Genomic DNA, 5204 nt, shown 5'->3' on the forward strand with positions numbered 1-5204 from the left:
AGAATAGGAAGAAAGGACCTGGACTCCCCAAAATTGGCCATGAAAATCCCCTAAAGTAGCAGAGGAGCATTGTCTGATACAGTGCCGGAAGAGGAGAGGATGGTGCAAACAAAAAGATTGGGCAGGATTCTGCTCTGCTGTACACAGGGTCGCCAGGAGTCAGAACCAACTCGACTGGCACCAACAGCAACTACAAAAAGGTAAAAACCATTCTCATCTCAGGGGCTATACAAACATGCAAGGGGCTGCACTTGGCCCACAGGCTGCAGTCTGCTGACCCGTGTCTTGAATTACTCATGACTCTTGACTTTGATTTCCAGCGAGCCCCAGAAGCCAGTGCCCTTCCCCGAGTGGCTGTGTGCACATGGTCTGCCGGACATTCTTCATCTCTGCAGCAGGCTGGAGTAGGCTCTTCTGACCCGGTTGGCTCTGGGTGGTTCCTCCCCTATGGGATGCTGACTTGGCTCAACATCGCAGGTGGCCTTTCCCCTGCCAAGAGGTCAGCCCAGAGCTTGATGCTCCCACCAGTTCTCTCCACCCCAAGCAAAGTGAAGGGCTCTGTGGTACCCAAAGATATCCATGTCCTCATCCCTAGAACCTGTGAATGTTATCTTACACGACGGAAGGAACTTTGCAGATGTGATTAAGGATCTTAAAATGGGGAGGAGATTATCTTATCCTGGATTATTTCGGTGAGCCCTCAATGTAACCACAAGTACCCTTCAAGAAGGAGACCGGGGAGTCAGAAAAAGAAATGTGGCAACGGAAGCCGAGACTGGAGTAAAGCGGCCCCAGCTGAGGAGCGCCGGCACCACCATAAGGCGGAAGAGGCAAGGAAGGTTCTGCCCTAGAGCCTGGAGGGCATACGGCCGGCTGACATCTTGACTTTGGACTTCCAGCCTCCAGAACTGTCGGGTGATAAACTTCTGCAGTTCTAAGGCCCCCTTTCGAGGGCCCCCGTTACAGCTGTCCTAGAAATAGAACATCCGTCTTTCCTTCCACTTTCTGGGCATTCCAGCCTCTCGCCCTGCTACTCTGACTTCTGCTCTTGCCTGTGGCCCACCTCTCTGTCCTCCACCGCCTCCTCCTGCCGAGGTCCCAGGGCCACCGGTCCCCAGCTGCTCGACGCCAAGGCGACGAATCTGGGGCGGCTGCGGGCACTGGACCTCGAAGGCACCCCGCGCGGTCCCACCACGGCTGGGGACGCCGGGGCTCTGGCGAGGCGCTCGCCGCGGTCAAGGCGCACACGCCCGTCCCGCTCCGTCTCCCGGGGTTCGGGGAACCTTCCCACGCCATCCCACGCCATCCCCGCCCTCCTCCCTCCCGGCGCGCGGGTAGCCCCGCCCTGCTCGGCGAGAACCTTGGCGGAGGAAGTCCCGCCCCCACAGACCCCGGAAGCGCCCTCTCCTGGGCTCTCATTGGCCTGCGCCGGGTAGGCGTAGTGCCTTTCGGGTAATGTAGTTCCCGCCATGCGCTGGGTGAGCCTGCCTGGCCAGGGGAGAGGGCGCGGGGCGGGCGAGCTCTGAGTCCCCAGTGCCAGCTCTGCCCCACGAGACTCCTTGTTCTGACGATGGGAGGGGCTGTGGAGGGGAGAACAGACTGTACCTGAAGGCCAGTGAGGAGCCCCTGGTGATGAGTGACTGCACCAGGTAGTGGCAATAGAGACAGCAGAGGTGCCTGGACTCTGGATGTGTTGCTTCAGTAGGACCAGCCCGGTTTCCTGATGTGAGGCAGTGAGAGACAGCTATCAAGGTGAACCTGGGTGTTTGAACTCAGCGGCTTGATGGATGGAAGTTCCATCAACTGAGATGTGGAAGTTGGTGGCTGGAGCAGGTTCCTGGGAGAAGATCTGGAGTGTGATTTTGGAGATTTGAAGTGTGATATATCCTGGTACTCCTGAATGGAGGCACTGTGTAGGCACTGGACCTGCAGCTCTGGAATTCTGCAGGATTAGGGCTGGAAATATCTAAAGGGTGAGCTCGAGAGGGGACTAGGATCAATGTGGAATGGATAAAGGATGGCGATGAATGCCCTGACAGGCTGGAGGAGGGGAGGCTGGAGGGGAGTAGGACCAGATGTCCTGACTAGGCAGTTAGATGGTGCTGGTGGGTGTCACTAGGCTGTCCTGAAGCCTGGGCCTATGTCAAGAGGCAATATAGAGGAGGAGTGGCAGGGAGTCAAGACTCCTGAGGGGCAGGTGGACCTGGGCACAGCTGTGGTGTGGTGGTGGTGGACGTAGGGGGTCACTGGGGCTGATTCGCCTGTCTGTGGGCTTGCCAGGCTTTTATATCTTCCCTCCTTGGGGGCTGTGGCTTTTCGTTCAGGGTTGCAGAGTTGTTCAGCAGCAGATGGGATCACCTGGGAGACAGGCAGGGACTCAGCCCAGTGTGCTGGGCTCTGAATGTGCCTCAGGAGGAGAGAGGAAGGTCATGGCAGGTGAGAGGGCAGCCTGTGCAAAGGCAGAGACAAAGGAAGGTGGGGTCTCAGAGGTCAGGGTGTGGTTCTGGGCGGCTAAATGTTGAAGCTAGGAACAGGGCCTGGTGGGGAGGTCTTCACTGCAGGGCTTTGGGATGCCTGTGGCAATGGGCCATTGAGGTGAGGGCAGGACTAGGGTGGAATAGGGTCGTGGCTGCTATGCCAGGCACTCTCAGGACACCACACGCAGAGTGGCATGGGGGAGGCCAGGGAATTGCCAAGGGGGGAACTGGTGAGGTTGTGCTGGGGATGTGGAATTACAAGCATGCTGAGCACCAAGAGTTACATGCCTGCTAGGTGGGAGGGCAAACCAAAGGGCCCTGGGAGCAGGTACTTGGCCCTCAGGGAGAATGGTTGGCGTAGGTTTAGTTGCATCTGAGAAGTATGATCTGGGGGACACAGAGCGAATTGGCTGGCAGGAGGCCTGTGTGCCTGGATCAGAACAAACGTAGTTGGCAGCCATCTGGTCACCTGCTTGTGGTTGCAGTGGGCCAGATGCAGAGTCCCGTAGTAACATGAGGAGAGAGGGACCAATGGCCTTGGGACCTGGGTATCCCCTCTAAGGTAGAGTTCTGGGGAAGAAGGTAGTATCACGATGTGTGTGTAGGTGGTTTCTGCCTCTGGGGAAATAGGATGTCGGTGGGAGATATGATAGGACCTTTCCAGGTCAAGGGCCTGAATGTGTCCATCTGTCCATATTTTGGTTGATTTTTCTGCCCACTCATCGACCCCAAAGATCAGCTGAACCCATCATTACAGGGTCTGGTGACATTTGAGAATGTGGCTGTGTATTTCTCCCAGGGGGAGTGTGGAGGCTCCTTAGTGTAACCCAGAGGCACCAGTACTGTGATGTTGTGTCGGAGAACTTTCAGCTCATTGGCTCGCTGGGTAAGTCCCTTACGCCCTCCCCCAGCATACTGACCACCTGCTGCCTTTTCCCCTGAGAAGTTCTGTCCATCCCAAAGCTGGACCACAGGAGCTGCCTTCTTCTCAGGTTAGCTGTGGTTGGAGCTATGGGTGCTGAGACTGGGCTGGTGCACTTCCTGTCTCTCTCTGAGCCGCCCTGTGAGTAGCCCTCATACCTGTTGCCTCAAGACTTCATAGGGTAGAGTTTGGGGGCCATGTCCTTCACAGGTGCCCACCTGATCCCCCCAATCTCAGCCTGTGCCCAGCTTGGCAACCCTGCTAGAGTCATGGCTCCTTTGTGCTACAGACTTGCCCCATCTTCTCTAAATGTTTGTGCAGGGCCTGCCATGTCCTGGCCAAACTTGATGTCTTACATACCATTTCCATTTAATGTTAGGTTGCTGGCTCTGTGGTCAGACAACACCAGGTCATGATGGGAAGCTTAGGCCACATGGTCAGCTGGTATCCCATGCTTTATTCTTTCCCAAAGGCTCAGCATGCTGGAAGCTGTTTCTCTAAAGTAGAATAGTTATCTGCAGAAGAAGATGGAGACTTGCTTCCAAATCTGAGAGATCTGTGCTGCAATTCTCCTGTTGCTGCTTCCTGGAGGCTCCATGTGGTGTCCTGATTTGCCACAGACACTTCAAGTATCATCGAGTCTGCTGGATCGTGAGGCCCAGGTGGTGAAGCAGACTGTACTGCAGGTGGAACCTGCTTCAGAGCCTTCTCTCCTTCTGGTTCCCACTTAAAACCAGAAGGATGGTTCAAAGCAGTAGATTCAGATGTGGTGTACGTTGCCTCCAAAATCCAAAAAGGCCTACCAAGCATTGTGCCTCTTTTTTGGTGGTCAGTGGTGTGAGGGGAGATTAGATGGGACATCTCAACCTACTCAGGCTGTTGAACCCCCAAGAGTGTCACTGAGGCGGCAGGCCCCTGAATTTTTGTAGGTTTTGTTTCCCACCCTCTCATTTACATGTCTTACTAAAGTATCTAAAATACTTGCTACTTCTTGCTCACCAGATCCACTCAGCGTAATTTATCAATGAAGTGGACCAATGTGATGTTTACGCAGTGTCAAGATGGTCAAGATCTCTGTGGGCTATCTTAGGCAGAGAGCAGCAGCATGTAGTCCTGAGGCAACAGTCTGGAGGTATACTGTTGGTTCGGTCCAAGCAGGTAAAAGCAAATGGTTTCTGGTGTTCCTTGTAATTTGTGTGGAAGAAAAGGCACCAGCCAACTTCAGTAGCTGCATGCCGAGTGCCAGGGGTTCTGTGAATTTCTTGTAATAAAGATACTAAGTCTGGAACAGCAGGTACAATTGGAGTCACCACCAGATTAAATTTACGATCATTCACAGTCATTGTCCCGGATGTATCTGACTTCTGCACAGGCCCAACTAGTGGGTTCAATGGGAATGTGGTGGGTCCCGCCACCCTTGCTTCTTTCAAGTCTTTGATAGTGGCATTAATCTCTGCAGTTCCTCCAGGGATGCAATCTTGCTTCCGGTTTACTGTTTTGGCAGGGAGTGGAAGCTTCAGGGGCTTCTATTTAGCCCTCCTTAGCATAATGGCTCTTACCCCATGGCTCAGCAACGTGATATAGGGATTCTGCCAGTGACTAAGTGTGCCTGTTCCAATTATATACTCAGCAACTGGGGAAGTGACCAGAGAGTGGGCCTGTCGACCAACTGGGCTCACTGGGAGTTGGACCTGAGCTAATACTCATTTATCACCTGACCACCGTAGGCCTCCACTTTAACTCCTGGGCCACTGTGTTTTTGAGTTTCAGGAGTTAGTGTCAGTTCAGAGCTTGTGTCTAGTAAT

At 54.2% G+C, this 5204-nt stretch overlaps 1 long non-coding RNA gene across 1 annotated transcript; it reads left to right on the plus strand.

Moving 5' to 3' along the window:
- The first annotated feature begins 1443 nt into the window (after window positions 1–1443).
- Window positions 1444–4737, plus strand: LOC106781785 (uncharacterized). The gene is made up of 3 exons (XR_001378537.3): window positions 1444–1973; window positions 3277–3363; window positions 3872–4737. It is a non-coding gene; the product is annotated as an uncharacterized lncRNA (long non-coding RNA).
- The last annotated feature ends 467 nt before the right edge of the window (window positions 4738–5204 follow it).

The sequence above is a fragment of the Equus caballus genome, chromosome 10 (genome assembly GCF_041296265.1).
Source record: "Equus caballus isolate H_3958 breed thoroughbred chromosome 10, TB-T2T, whole genome shotgun sequence".
In the NCBI taxonomy this organism is placed as follows: Eukaryota; Metazoa; Chordata; class Mammalia; order Perissodactyla; family Equidae; genus Equus; species Equus caballus.